The following is a 16,437-nucleotide window of genomic DNA, read 5'->3' as shown; positions in this document are numbered from 1 at the left end:
AAGGACACAACTCCCTTCACCATAGTTTCAAAGAAAATGAAATACCTAGGAATATACCTAACAAAAGAGGTGAAGGACCTCTATAAATAAAATTATGAACTCCTCAGAAAGGAAATAGCAGGGGATATTAACAAATGGAAGAACATACCATGCTCATGGATGGGAAGAATCAACATTGTTAAAATGTCTATACTTCCCAAAGCAATCTACCTATTCAATGCCATTCCTATCAAAATACCAACATTGTACTTTCAAGATTTGGAGAAAATGATTCTGCGTTTTGTATGGAACTGGAAAAACCCCGTATAGCTAAGGCAGTTCTTAGTAATAAAAATAAAGCTGGGGGCATCAGCATACCAGATTTTAGTCTGTACTACAAAGCCATAGTGGTCAAGACAGCATGGTACTGGCACAAAAATAGAGACATAGACACTTGGAATCGAATTGAAAACCAAGAAATGAAACTAACATCTTACAACCATCTAATCTTCAATAAACCAAACAAGAACATACCTTGGGGGAAAGACTCCCTATTCAATAAATGGTGTTGGGAGAACTGGATGTCTAAATGTCAAAGACTGAAACTGGACCCACACCTTTCCCCACTCACAAAAATTGATTCAAAATGGATAAAGGACTTAAATTTAAGGCATGAAACAATAAAAATCCTCAAAGAAAGCATAGGAAAAACACCGGAAGATATTGGCTTGGGGAAAGACTTCATGAAGAAGACTGCCGTGGCAATTGCAACAACAACAAAAATAAACAAATGGGACTTCATTAAACTGAAAAGCTTCTGTACAGCTAAGGAGACAACAACCAAAGCAAAGAGACAACCTACACAATGGGAAAGGATATTTGCATATTTTCAATCAGACAAAAGCTTGATAACCAGGATCTATAGAGAACTGAAATTAATCCATATGAAAAAAGCCAACAATCCCATATATTAATGGGCAAGAGACGTGAATAGAACTTTCTCTAAAGATGACAGAGGAATGGCTAATGAACACATGAAAAAATGTTCATCATCTCTATATATTAGAGAAATGCAAATCAAAACATCCCTGAGATATCATCTAACCCCAGTGAGAATGGCCCACATCACAAAATCTCAAAACTGCAGATGCTGGCGTGGATGTGGAGAGAAGGGACCACTTTTACACTGCTGGTGGGACTGCAAACTAGTACAACCTTTCTGGAAGGAAGTATGGAGAAACCTCAAAGCACTCAAGCTAGACCTCCCATTTGATCCTGCAATCCCATTAACTGGGCATCTACCCAGAAGGAAAAAAATTCTTTTATCATAAGGACACTTGTACTAGACTGTTTATTGCAGCTCAATTTACAATCGCCAAAATGTGGAAACAGGCTAAGTGCCCACCAACCCAGGAATGGATTAACAAGCTGTGGTATATGTATACCATGGAATACTATTCAGCTATTAAAAATAATGGAGACTTTACATCCTTCGTATTAACCTGGATGGACGTGGAAGACATTATTCTTAGTAAAGCATCACAAGAATGGAGAAGCATGAATCCTATGTACTCAATTTTGATATGAGGACAATTAATGACAAGGTTATGGGGGGGGGAAGCAGAAAGAGGGATGGAGGGAGGGGGGTGGGTCCTTAGTGTGTGTCACACTTTATGGGGGCAAGACATGATTGCAAGAGGGACTTTACCTAACAATTGTAATCAGTGTAACTGGCTTATTGTACCCTCAATGAATCCCCAACAATAAAAAAAAAAAGAAAAAAAAAAACTGTCTAGTACTAAAAATTTGAAACAACTGAGGCTCATTACTGTTTCAATAATTAAATTAAATTTGGCCTCAAATTGTTAAATTAAATTAAATTTATTGCCTCTGTACCTTGAATTCTTATACAGTGCATTTCGATCTAACTTAACAAATAAATAAACTGCAACCTAAGAGTATTCTTGGGAATAGCTAAGTCTCCGTCAAGCACAGCAGCAAAGATTTAGGCAATCATAGGCTTCTAATTGATCAGACCAGGTCAACGTAAGACACGTACTTCATCTTGCCCAAAGACGGCAAATGCAAAGCCAATTAAACTGTTGCTGGCTGTCACTTCCTTTTTTCTATCTAGAACTATTGCCTGCCTATGTTGCAGGGCGGGGCTCTCTGAACCTCTCCTGTTCTGAGCTATGCCCAATTTATGAATCATTGTTTACTCAAATAAACTCTGCTAACTTTGTCTAAAGTTTTCTTTTAGTGCCTCAAATCTTCTGGATATTAAGGTCACCTGCCCCTCAGTTCACACCCATTTGCATTGCAATACATTATTTTCTATCTTAATATATTCCCTTTAACGAATGTAGCCAAAATAATTGTCTGTTTTGAAACAAAATGGGAAATTGGCTCTAGAAACCTTAATAGAGCGAGATACCATGTGATTTTCTTCCCTTTATATTTTGTCATCATTATTATTGCCACACGTAGGCATGATTTTCAAGTCAAATCCCAGTGTCATTTGAGCTGTCTGTGGGACTTAGAACATATATTTATCTTCTTGATCCTGTTTTTCTTTATTTGTAAAATCAGCCAAATACTACCTCTGTTGCAGGATTGTTCTGAGAATTGATGTAGTATATGTATAACACTCAGCTTCATGCTGATGTAGAATGGAGGTACACGAGAATCCACAACTAATTTTAATAAGCACAAAAGGAAGTCCTCAGATATTACTTTATTCTAGAACTATCTTTCACATGCAAATAGGTGGCAAAATGACAATTCTTATATTTTCGAAGAAAAATGAAGATGATACCTTACTTGTCCCCTGCAACAGTACACAGAATGTCATTGCTACCACTACATACAGGGTGGGCATTCCAATTCAGTGTTCTACCTTTAGTTGAATTCTTGGTTTTTGAAGGCTAAAGACTCTATGCGGCTCATCTAATGGTACAATGTACACTATTCTTTTGAATGAAATGCAAATTAAGGAGTACGAATGGAAAGGAGAATCTAATATGTAGGTTTAGCTTCATACTATGTGCCCTTTCCTATTCTAAGCACTTTACTTCTATTAAATTATTTAAGTACTCAGTATCCCCAAACAACCCTCTCAGAATATTTTATTAATGAGATCCTAGTTTTACATATATGGAAACAGAGACACAGGAAATTTAATAACCTGGCCAAGGTTATACAGCTTGCAGGAAGTACAGCTAGATTCCCACAGTGTCTGAGTTCAGAGTCTGCTGTGCTTAGAACCACTATGCGATCTTCTCAGTGTTCTCACAGCAACCACCCATAATAATATCAAAATATGCATTTGAGTAATTAAAACTAGTGAACATTAGATATTTAAAAATAATCAAATCTTATTTTACTAATCTCTTCTTAATGCTTTTTCTTTTTTTTTACCAGACATTCCCCCCCTTTTTTTCTGACAATTATTTATTGCTCTTATCATCAATAAAGGAATAAAGAAAGGTGTTTTCTGAAATATCTTTGTGGAAAGTATTTTTTTACAGTGGAAGATACCGGGTAACATCTTCATTCTTTCATTAAAGAAGTGTACCTGAGAAATACTGTCAGCTCAGTAGCCTCAGGAAGGGAAGAGACAGGTTCTCAAGGACCTTTTAACTGACTCAGAGTTACCCTCTAGCAAGCGCAGACTTCTTAACCTCACACACAGTCCTATTAGACACTGTGGAGTTGGGAGAAAGGGATGATTTGGGGCCTGTGAGGAAAATAATCTAGGCTGTTCATTTTGTGCTGGAAGCACTTCTTTAGAGTTGAGCTGAATAATGAAATGAGCTTGCAAGCAGAATGTAGTCTCCGGACATTGACTTTGATGATAATTTTAATAATTTAAATGTTGTCAGGGACTGAGTCTGGTGTTTAATAATACAGGTACTTTTTTGGCCTATATTTCTTCCTGTTGTAATTTCTTATCTGTTGGGGAGAAAACATGTATCAATAGTAAAAATTGACCTGGTGAACCTATAATGAGTAGCATTATAAGCATTTAATTAGGAACATGTTTTGAAATTATTATTTCTTGAATTATAAAATTGTTTCACATGAATCATTATGTAATTATAATGCATTTTGGAGTCATATATACTAAATGTTGAAGAATATCACATTTTGTTTTGTCTTTTGATGTTCTTACCAATACTTCTAGTTATCTACAAAATGTGTGACATTTAATGGGTCATCCCAAAGATAACAGCTTTCAAAGAGAACCTTTACTTTCTTTCCACTCAAGGTCTCCTCCACCCAGCCTTTCCCATCACAATTAAAAGCACCACAATTTACTCAGTAATTCTTTCTAAAGAACTATGATACCATCCCTGATTTTCCTCTTTCTAGCTACTTTCCACCCACCCAAATTTTCTAATCTTTCATCTCTTGTGAACAGAACACATCATTCTTGGTCCTTTCCTTACCCACATCCTTCACTATCCCCACAGTCCATGTGACTAACATCTACCTCTGGCCTTACAGTCACAGATATCTCTAGACCCCCCGCTTTTACTCTTCCTCCTCCATGTGACACCAAGTTTGACCTCTGTAAAAGAATAAATTAGATCACCTAACTCATCCTTCTTAAAGTTCACCAATGACTTTAAGTTGCAATCAGAAAATATTCCAAAACTGCTTCCTGTCTCTGTGGGCATGGCCACTGAAGCACTATGACAAAGGGAACGTCATCATTTGGAAAGTGTCAGAATAAGACGCATACATCCTGCTGCTGCTGTGGGTTTAAGGCTTACCACCTGCAAAAGTCGACCTGTGGCAAACACGGCTACCCAGCCAAGCATAAGAGAAGTCTAACCAGAGAGCCAGGGCTAAAAGAAGAAGCACCACCAGGACTGGGTGGATGAGGCCCCTCAACATTGTGTACAGCAGATTCAGGCCTGGATTCCATGAAGAATGGCCGCCGAAACCCAGCAGGGCAATTGTTGCAGCATGCATCTTACAAGGGTACATGTGAAACTTAGTAAATGTAGAATATAATTGTCTCAACACAATAACTAAGAAAATGCCAGGAAGGCTATGTTAACCAGTGTGATGAAAATGTGTCAAACTGTTTATAAAACTAGTGTATGGTGCCCCCATGATGGCATTAATGTACACAGCTATGATTTAATATTAATAAAAAAAAAGAATTTCAACAATTAATCATGCAATAAATGTTTTTGTTTTTTAGAAATAAAAAAAGAAAATATTCCCCCTCAGCAAAAGAAAAAAAAGAGAGAAAAGAAAAAAGAGAGAAAGAAGAAAATAGCATTGGTTATGGGTGAATGTGTGTATGTGTGTGTGAGATTTAGACCCTGCTGTTCCTATTATCTCTTTTCATTCTCTATTTTATTTTCATTATATTTCAGACACATTTGTCTTTTTTTTTTTTTTTAACAGGCTAAGGATTTTTGTTTGTTATAATTTCAGGGCCATTTCATAAAACATCACCTCTGCTAGGATGCACTATTCCAAGATATTTGCATAATTTATTTATTTAAATCATCCATGTCTCTGCCTGGAAATGGCTTCGTCTGAGATGACTTCCCTTAACAAGTTCCCTAAAAGAAATCCCAGCAGAATGTTAGGTAAGCACTAGGAGAGAAGAAGAGGAGCAGACAGGACTAGCTGATGCTTTGTCTGCTAGAAGGAACAAATCTACTAGAGGGAGCTTCCACGGAAGAACGGAGGCCTTGACCAGGGGGTTTCGAGGACTGGACGGATGCTTGGTCTACAACAGGGGGTGTCCAAGGACTGACCAGCCAGATAGAGGCAGAAAAACCATAAACTGGACATACGATCAAGGCCATGAAAAGGGGTCTTTGGAACATGTATATACGTAAAGCGACATTGTCCTCAAGTTACCTAACCTCAGGAGTATAGTGAAAATTACATTCACCATCACCATGACAGTTTACAGATGCCATGGCAGCCCTCTGAAATTACCTTGTGAGGAAAGGGCAGGGTTCCCAGTTCTTGGAACTTTCCTCTTCTTTCTCAGAAAATTCATGAAATTCCACCCCCAGCTTGGCATTTTATTAGGGATTATCATAAAAGGACATACCCTAACCCTCAGGGCTGCTGGGCCTGATGTGAGCAGCCCACCTTCCGCTGACTTTGAGAATACACTGTACTGTCTATCCACTGTCTTTAAACTCAGGGTCTTCTCCACTCACGGAGATTGACCTAATCCCTCTCTGGAATGTACTATGCTTTAATAATCTTGGCGCTTCCCCTGCTTGCACCTGCTCAGTCTGTTCGTTTGTTTTGTCTCCTCGGTACCAGTAACCACTTTGGTACTGGGAACCAAGAAGCAGGGAACACGAATCTAACTTCTGGTCTCTGCACTGGGCAAGTTCTTTTGACCCACCCTCTATCACTATCTAAAATTGTATCATATTAGTTTTAACTTCTTTTCCCCATGTCTAATTGTATTTTGCAAAGATAGCTCTAACATATTTTCCTTCTCACATGCTCATTTATAAAGCCTGCTCCTCATAAAGACGTACAGTCTAACTCCTCTCCTCTTGAATCTGGGCAGGCTTGCGACTGCTTCAACCTCTAGAGTAAGTTGAAGTATTGCTGTGTGAGTTCTGAGGCTAGATTAGAAAAAGGCATGTCGCTTTTGCTTGTTTTTTTTTTTTTTAGGCTCTCAGAATCTAGCCTTAGTGTCCATGCCATATTATGGACAGGCCATGGGCAGGCTCTGTTTATCCATCCCAGCTGACTTCAAGCCTTCAGATCATCCTTGCCCAAGAGCAAGACAGGTGAGGGAAGGAGTCTCTAGATCAGTGGTTCTCAACCTTCCTAATGCCACGGCCCTTTAACACAGTTCCTGTGGGTCACGACCCACAGGTTGAGAACTGCTGCCTAGATGATTCGAATCTTCTCAGATAAGTCCCCAGACCTTGTGGAGGTTGGACAAGCTACTCCCTCTGTGCCTAATCCAAATCCCTACCTATGGAATCTGCAAATATAATAAAATGGTGGTTGTTTTACGTCACTAAGTTTCAGAGCACTTTGCCATGCAAAAATAGGTAAGTGGAAAATTCTATTTCTAAGACACTGAGAGTTCCGTAACAGTACTGGGGCTTATTTCTGACAAAAATATGTGCTTGATAAATATTTAATTGACATAATCACATAACACTGGTAGTACCTCATTATACTTAGTGCTTATTATATTCTTCTTTTCTCCTATTTCTCTACAGACTATATTAAACCCTACAAACCTCCCGATAGGTAATTACTGTTATCTGTATATAGCTAAATATTTTTTTAGTCTATTTTTATATAGTTGAGATTTTTTATATTGCATATGACAAATGTTTAAGAATGTGTTCTGTTTGTCTCTTAAACTTATGATGTTCCCTTATAACACACTTTATTTGTTTATTCTTATATCATTGAGTTTAATAAACATTTTCTTTGTGGAAACTATCCTTAGGGTTTCCTTGGAAAACTTTCCCCCAATTCCAAATATTTAACTATTATTTTCTTTAGCAGTTTATGGTTTTATGATTTTTATGTTCACATTTTCAATCTACTTAGAATTAATTTGGTGTTCCATTGGTGGCAAGGATCTACTTTTTTTTTTCCTCAGTGGTTAACCATCTCAAAAACATTTATATAAGAATGCATTGTTTCTGCTCTAATTTAAAATTGTTTTTTCTATAATTTACCAAATACCTGTGCAAAACTGATCTACTTCTGAACTTTCTCTTCTCTTTCTTTAACATGCATTTGTATTCTTGTAGCTTACTTAATAATTCTTATGCACTATATAAAAAAGGCCTTTGGCTGCAGATAGAGACCCAAAAGAATGATATAACAAAATTAATTATCTTGCACTCTTCCAACTGCCTTACCTAAGGGAAGAAAAAAAATGAAGGTACTGAATCCACTAAAGATTTATGACTTATTCTACCTACTGTCACATTGAAACCTGGGTCCCAATTGATTTGTTTCTAAGATACTTTTTATAAGTAAGAATTGAAAAGAAGAAAAAGCAGTGCCATCAAAGGAGACTTGTAGACTTGTACTAAGAAAGAATAGTTTTTTTTCTATGAGTGCTACCCATATTTAAGAATACATTTTGTGATTTTGAATACTATATATTGAAATGTATTGAAATTACACTGAGTTTGAATTTGTATTTTGAAAATTGTTCAGGAGAACTACAAGATATCAGCTATAATCTGTAACAAAGTCAATTAGTGAGCCCTGTTTCTAAAATAAAGTCAATTAGTGAGCCCTGTTTGACATCAAGAGAATTTCATAGAATTTCTTTAAAAATGAATTCTTAATGATAAATTTTAGTGTATGCTATTCTTCTATTAATTTTCTATACAGATTTTTATTTATTTATTGTTTATTATTCTTTTTTTGGCCTTATTAAAGACATTTTTTTTATTGTTAAATCATAGCTGTGTACATTAGTGCAATCAAGGGGTACAATGTGCTGGTTTCATCTACAATCTGAAATACTCTCATCACACTGTTCAACAAATAGCCTTTGTGGCATTTTCTTAGTTATTGTACATAGACATTTGTATTTTGCATTTAGTAGGTTTCCCCTGTACCCATTCTAAGATGCATCATAGGTGTGGCCCCACCCATTACCCTCCCTCCACCCTAACCTACCCACTCCCTTCCCCTCCCTTAGCCCTTTCACTATATTCTTGTGCTATAGTTGGGTTATAGCCTTCATATGAAAGCTATAAATTAGCTTCATAGTAGGGCTGAGTACATTGAATACTTTTTCTTCCATTCTTGAGATACTTTGCTAAGAAGAATATGTTCCAGCTCCATCCGTGTAAACATGAAAGAGGTAAAGTCTCCATCTTTCTTTAAGGCTGCATAATATTCCATGGTATACATGTACCACAATTTGCTAGTCCATTCGTGGGTTGATGGGAACTTGGGCTTCTTCCATAATTTAGCAATTATGAATTGGGCTGCAATAAACATTCTGGTACAAATGTCTTTGTTATATTATGATTTTTGGTCTTCTGGGTATATACCTAGTAAAGGAATTATAGGATTGAATGGCAGATCTATTTTTAGATCTCTAAGTATTCTCCAAACATCTTTCCAAAAGGAACATATTAGTGTGCATTCCCACCAGCAGTGTAGAAGTGTGCCCTTTTCTCCATATCCACGCCAGCATCTCTGGTTTTGGAATTTGGTTACGTGGGCTACTCTTACTGGGATGAGGTGATATCTCAAAGTTGCATTTTTCTGATGATTAAGGATGATGAGCTATGTTTTATGTGATTGTAGATCGTGCATCTGTCTTCTTTAAAGAAGTTTCTTGTCAAGTCCCTTGCCCAGCCTGAGATGGGATCACTTGTTCTTTTCTGGCTAATACATTTGAGTTCTCTGTGGATTCTGGTTAATAAACCCTTATCGGAGGTATAACCTGCAAATATTTTCTATCATTCTGAGGGCTGTCTGCTTGCTTTACTTACTGTGTTCTTGGATGTGCAGAAGCTTTCTAGTTTGATCAGGTCCCAGTAATGTATTTATGATAATGCTTTAATTGCATGGGGAGTCCTCCTCATAAAATATTCACCGAGGCCAATTCCTTCAAGAGTTTTTCCTGCACTTTCTTCTAGTATTTTTATAGTTTCATGTCTTAACTTTAAATCTTTAATCCAGTGAGAGTCTATCTTAGTTAATGGTGAAAGGTGTGGGTCCAGTTTCAGTCTTTTGTAGATCGCCAGCCAGTTCACCCAGCACCATTTGTTAAATAGGGAACCTTTTCCCCACTGAATGTTTTTAATTGGCTTGTCAAAGATTAAATAACTGTACATCGTTGGATTCATCTCTTGGTTCTCTATTGTGTTCCAGACATGTACTTCTCTGTTTTTGTGCCAGTACCATGCTGTTTTGATCACTATCGATTTGTAGTATAGTCTGAGGTTAGGTAGCGTGATTTCTCCTGCTTTGTTTTTATTTCTGAGTAATGTCTTGGCTATTCAAGTTTGTTTCTGATTCCATATAAAACGAAGTATTGTTTTTTTCAAGATCTTTAAAGTATGACAGTGGAGCTTTAATAGGGATTGCATTAAAATTATATATTGCTTTGGGTAGTATGGACATTTTAACAATGTTGATTCTTCCCAGCCATGAGCATGGTATGTGTTTTTCTTAAAGTTTCATAGTTCTCTTCAAAGAGATCTTTCACGTCCTTTGTTACATAAATTCCCGAATATTTCATCTTCTTTGGCACTACTCTGAAAGGAATAGAGTCCTTGACTGTTTTTTCAGCTTGGCTATTGTTGGTATATATAAAGGTTACGGATTTATGGGTGTTGATTTTGTAGCCTGAGACATTGCTGTATTCCTTGACCACTTGTAAAAGTTTTGTAGTAGAATCCCTAGTGTTTTCCAGATATACAATCATGGTATCTGTGAAGAGTGAAAGTTTGATCTCTTCTGACCCTATGTGGATACACTTGATCGCTTTTCTTCCCTAATTGCAATAGCTAAAACTTTCATTACAATGTTAAAGAGCAATGGAGACAATGGGCAACCTTGCCTGGTTCCTGATCTAAGTGGAAATGATTTCATTTTAACTCCATTCAATACGCTATTAGCTGTGGGTTTGCTGTAGATGGTCTCTATTAGTTTAATAAATGTCCCTTCTATACCAATTTTCTTAAGTCTTCTGATCATGAAGTGATGCTGGATACTGTCAAAAGCTTTTTCTGCATCAATTGAGAGAATCATATGGTCTTTATTTTTTAGTTTGTATACGTGCTGAATTACATTTATAGATTTATGTATATTGAACCAGCCTTGAGACCCTGGGATAAATCCCACTTGGTCATGGTGTATACTTTTTTGATGTGTTGTTGGATTATGTTTGTTAGGATCGTATTGAGTATTTTTGCATCAATATTCATTAGTGATATTGGTCTATAATTTTCTTGTTGGTTCTTTCCCTGGTTTAGGGATCAAGGTGATGTTTGCTTCATAGAATGTGTTGGGTAGTAGTCCTTCTTTTTCTATATTTTGGAAGAGGTTACACTTAAGAAAATTGGTATAAAAGGGACATTTCTTAAACTGATAGAGGCCATCTACAGCAAACCCACAGCCAATATCATATTGAATGAAGTTAAATTAAAATCATTTCCACTCAGATCAGGAACCAGACAAGGCTGCTCTTTAACATTGTAATGGAAGTTTTAGCCACTGCAATTAGGGAAGAAAAGGCAATCAAGGGTATCTATATAGGGTCAGAAGACATCAAACTTTCCTACTTCGCAGATGACATGATTGTATATCTGGAAAACATCAGAGATTCTACTACAAAACTCTTAGAAGTGATCAAGGAACACAGCAGCGTCTCAGGTTACAAAATCAACATTCACAAATTGGTAGCCTTTATATATACCAATAATAGTCAAGCTGAAAAAAGAGTCAAAGACTCTACCCCATTCACAGTAGTGCCAAAGAAGATGAAATATTCTGGAGTTTATCTAACAAAGGACATGAATGATCTCTATAAAGAGAACTATGAAACTCTAAGAAAAGAAATAGCTGAAAATGTTAATAAATGGAAAAACATACCATGCTCATGGCTGGGAAGAATCAACATTGTTAAAATGTCCATACTACCCAAAGCAATATATAATTTTAATGCAATCCCTATTAAAGCTCCACTGTCATACTTTAAAGATCTTGAAAAAACAATACTTCATTTTATATGGAATCAGAAACAAACTTGAATAGCCAAGACATTACTCAGAAATAAAAACAAAGCAGGAGAAATCACGCTACCTAACCTCAGACTATACTACAAATCGATAGTGATCAAAACAGCATGGTACTGGCACAAAAACAGAGAAGTACATGTCTGGAACACAATAGAGAACCAAGAGATGAATCCAACGACGTACAGTTATTTAATCTTTGACAAGCCAATTAAAAACATTCAGTGGGGAAAAGGTTCCCTATTTAATAAATGGTGCTGGGTGAACTGGCTGGCAATCTACAAAAGACTGAAACTGGACCCACACCTTTCACCATTAACTAAGATAGACTCTCACTGTATTAAAGATTTAAAGTTAAGACATGAAACTATAAAAATACTAGAAGAGAGTGCATGGAAAACCCTTGAGGAAATCAGTCTGGGAAAGTATTTTATGAAGAGAACCCCCTGGGCAATTGAAGCAGCTTCAAAAATACATTACTAGGACCTGATGAAACTAGAAAACTTTTGCACAGCCAAGAACACAGTAAGTAAAGCAAGCAGACAGCCCTCTGAATGGGAGAATATATTTGCAGGTTATGTCTCCAACAACGGTTTAAAAACCAGAATCCACAGAGAACTCAAATGTATAAGCAAGATAAGAACAAGTGATCCAATCGCAGTCTAGGCAAGGGACTTGAAGAGAAACTTCTCTGAAGAAGACAGGCACACGGCCTACAGACATATGAAAAAATGTTCATCATCTTTAATCATCAGAGAAATGCAAATCAAAACTGCTTTGAGATATCATCTAAATCCAGTAAGATTAGCCCATATCACAAAAATCCCAAGACCAGAGATGTTGGCATGGATGTGGAGAGAAGGGAACACTTCTACACTGCTGGTGGGAATTCAAATTACTACATTCCTTTTGTAAAGATGTTTGGAGAACACTTAGAGATCTAAACACAGATCTGCCATTCAACCCTATAATTCCTTTACTAGGTATTTTTGTGACCAAAAATCACATTATAACAATGATATTTGTATCAGAATGTTTATTGCAGCCCAATCATAATTGCTAAGTCATGGAAAAAGCCCAAGTGCCCATCGATCCACGAATGGATTAATAAATTGTGGTATATGTACACCATGGAATATTATGCAGCCTTAAAGAAAGATGGAGACTTTACCTCTTCCATGTTTACATGGATGGAGCTGGAACATATTCTTTTTTAGTAAAATATCTCAAGAATGGAAGAAAAAGTATCCAATGTACTCAGCCCTACTATGAAACTAATTTATGGCTTTCACATGAAAGCTATAACTCAGTTATAACGTAAGAATAGGGAGAAGAGGGAAAGAGAGGGGAGGGATGGGGGAGGGGGAGGGAGGGGAATTGGTGGGATTACACCTGCGGTGCATCTTACAAGGGTATATGTGAAACTTAGTAAATGTAGAATGTAAATGTCTTAACATAATAACTAAGAAAATGCCAGGAAGGCTATGTTGACTAGTGTGATGAAAATGTGTCAAATGGTCTATAAAACCAGTGTATGGTGCCCCATGATCGCATTAATGTACATAGCTATGATTTAATAATAAAAAAAATAATAAAAGTAATATAGGTACTAGTTCTTCTTTAAAGGTTTGGTAGAATTCTGACGTAAAGCCATCTGGTCCTGGGCTTTTCTTTTTAGGGACATTTTGTATAGTTGATTCTATTTCAGAACTTGATATAGGCCTGTTCTACATTTCCATTCCATTCTGGCTAAGTCTTGGTAGGTGGCGTACTTCCAAGTATTGGTCAATTTCTTTCAGATTTTCATATTTCTGAGAGTAAAGTTTCTTGTAATATTTGTTAAAGATTTTTTTGAATTTCTGAGAGGTCTGTTGTTATTTCATCTTTACCTTTTCTAATTCATGAAATCAGAGATTTTACTCTTTTTTCCTGGGTAGGTTGGACAAAGGTTCATTTATTTTATTGATCTTTTCAAAAAAACAACTTTTGGATTTATTGATCTGTTGTACAATTCTTTTGTTTTCCATTTCATTTAATTCTGCTCTGATTTTGGTTATTTCTTTTCTTCTGCTGGGTTTGCAGTTAGAATGTTCTTCCTTCTCTAGTTGCTTGAGATGTCCCATTAAGTTATTAACTCCTTCTCTTTCCATTTTCTTGAGGAAGGCTTGCAGTGCTATAAATTTCCCTCTTAGGACTGCCTTTTCAGTATCCCAGAGGTTCTGATAGTTCATTTCTTCATTGTTGTTTTGTTCCAAAAATTTGATGATTTCCTTCTAATCTCATCTATAAGCCATCTATCCTTCAGCATAAGGTTATTTAGCTTCCATGTTTTTGTATGGGTATGCAGATTCCTGTTGTTATTAAGTTCAACTTTTATTCCATTATGGTCTGAGATGATGCAACGAATAATTTCTATTTTTTTAAATTTGCTGAGGTTAGATTTATGTCCTAGGATGTGGTTGATTTTAGAGTATTTCCATGGGCTTATGAGAAGAATGTGTATTCAGTTTTGTTGGGATGAAATGTTTTGTAGATGTCCGTTTAGTCCAGATGTTGAATGGTTAAGTTTAAATCTACAATTTCTTTGCTTAGCTTCTGTTTAGAGGATCTATCCAGCACTGCTAAAGGGGTGTTAAAATCTCTAACTACTATGGAACTGGTGGAAATCAAGTTGCTCATGTCTGTTCGAGTTTCTCTTATAAATTGAGGTGTGTTCTGGTTGAGTGCATAAATATTAATAATTGAAATCTCATTGTATTGAGTATTACCTCTAACAAATATGAAGTGTCCATCCTTATCCTCCCTTATTTTGGTTGGTTTAAAGCCTATTGCATCTGCGAATAGGATTGCACTGCCTGCTTTTTTCTGCTTTCCATTTGCCTGGAGTATAGATGACCATCCCTTTACCTTGAGTATTTATATATCTTTTTTTTTTTTTTTTCAGTTTTTGACCAGGGCTGGGTTTGTACCGGTCACCTCGGACATATGGGGCTTGTGCCCTACTCGTTTGAGCCACAGACACCACCCTATATTTGTATTTTAATGTAAGATGAGATTCTTGTATGCAGCAGACATCTGGCTTGAGTTTTTGTATCCAGTCAGCCAACCTGTGCCTCTTTAGAGGACAATTTAAACCATTCACATTAATTGAGAATATTGATAAGCCTTTAGTGTGTCTGGTGGACATTTTTAATCCTTTTGCGACTATGGAAGTTGGAATTTGATGAAAATTTTCTGGGTGGGTTTACTTTTGTGGTGGAGGATCTGGTCTTTATAGAGAATAGGTTTGAGCATATCCTGGAGAGCTGGTTTAGTTATGGCAAATTTCTTCAACATGTGAATGTCATTAAAGCATTTAATTTCTTGATCATAAATGAAAGTAAGTTTAGCTGGGTACAGGATCCTGGGTTGAAAATTATTTTGTTTTAGGAGATTACAAGTTGATGACCATCCTCTTCAAGATTGAAAAGTTTCAGCAGAGAGATCTGCAGTTATTCTAATATTCTTCCCCTTGTAGGTGATGGTTTTCTTTCATTTGGCTGCTTTCAGAATGTTCTCCTTCATATTAGCTGTAGTGAAATTGATTATGATTTGTCTGGGGGATGTCTTATTTGGGTTGAGTCATGATGGATTTCTGAAACTGTCTGCTATCTGAATTTCAGAATCTTTTGGTATGTCTGAAAAGTCCTCTTTCATAATCTCATGGAGAAGAGACTCTGTGCCTTGTGAAGCCACTTCATCGCTTTTGGGGATCCCTATAAGATGAATATTAGTTTTCTTCAGATTATCCCAGAGCTCTTTGAGAGAGTGATCTCTTTTTGTTCTCCATTTCTATTCCTCTTTGAGTGTTTAGGAGCGTTTGAAAACTTTGACTTTGATGTCAGAAATCCTTTCTTCTGCTTGTTCCACTTTGTTACTGAGGGATTCTACTGTGTTTCTCAGATCTTTGAGGGCTGCAACTGCTTGTCTCAGTGTGTCAAAATCTTTGGTCATTTGGTCTTTGAATTCATTGAATTCTTGAGACATCTTTTGGGTTACTTCTTGGAATTCTAATTCGATTTTATTTGCTATTCAGATTTTGAATTTGATTTCTGACACCTCAGCTATTTGTGCATGGGATCTTGTGCTGTGTCTGCCCCATTGTTCCTTGGGGGAGTGGACCTACTCTGATTATTCATATTGCCAGAATATTTCCATTGATTTCTCCTCATGATTGTTTTTCACCATTGCCTCTGGCCATCCTCAGAGTTGAGGAGGTGTCTCTCCAAGATTAGACTCCAGCGGGATCACTCTATTGTTGCTGGATCTTTGTAGGGAGTGACCCTGTGTAGCTCTTCTGGGGATGCCCCAGCCAGGAAGTTCTGTTTGTTGGAGCAGCTCCAGAGTGTGACACACCCGGATCAAGCAACAGGGAAGGGGTTGTGCACACGGTTCTGGGAGTGCCCAGAACCTAGTAACTTTGGCACAGAGGGCCCAAGGCTCCAGCAGTCTCTGGCTAGGAGAAGGGCTCCACGCAGAGGCAGGGAGGGCTCCGGAGGGCATGCGGCTGCCAGAGTCCCTGGCCAGACCAGCGGGCCGGTGTAGAGGAAGGGAGGGTACAGGAGGGAGGATGCGGGGTTGCATGGTTCCCAGAATTCCTGTTCAGGGCATGCGGAGGCCTGGCGGACGTGGGTCACAGGTTGCAGCGTGTGTACTGATGTCCAGGCAGGCGTGGGTC

General features: G+C 37.3%; 1 pseudogene; it reads left to right on the top strand.

The window, feature by feature from the left end:
* Positions 1-4,673: 4,673 nt before the first annotated feature.
* LOC128585445 (60S ribosomal protein L37-like) lies at positions 4,674-4,975 on the top strand (annotated as a pseudogene).
* The last annotated feature ends 11,462 nt before the right edge of the window (positions 4,976-16,437 follow it).

Source organism: Nycticebus coucang, chromosome 5 (assembly GCF_027406575.1).
Source record: "Nycticebus coucang isolate mNycCou1 chromosome 5, mNycCou1.pri, whole genome shotgun sequence".
NCBI lineage: Eukaryota > Metazoa > Chordata > Mammalia > Primates > Lorisidae > Nycticebus > Nycticebus coucang.
Note: the sequence above shows the minus strand (reverse complement) of the source record. Positions and strands in the feature narration are given on the sequence as shown.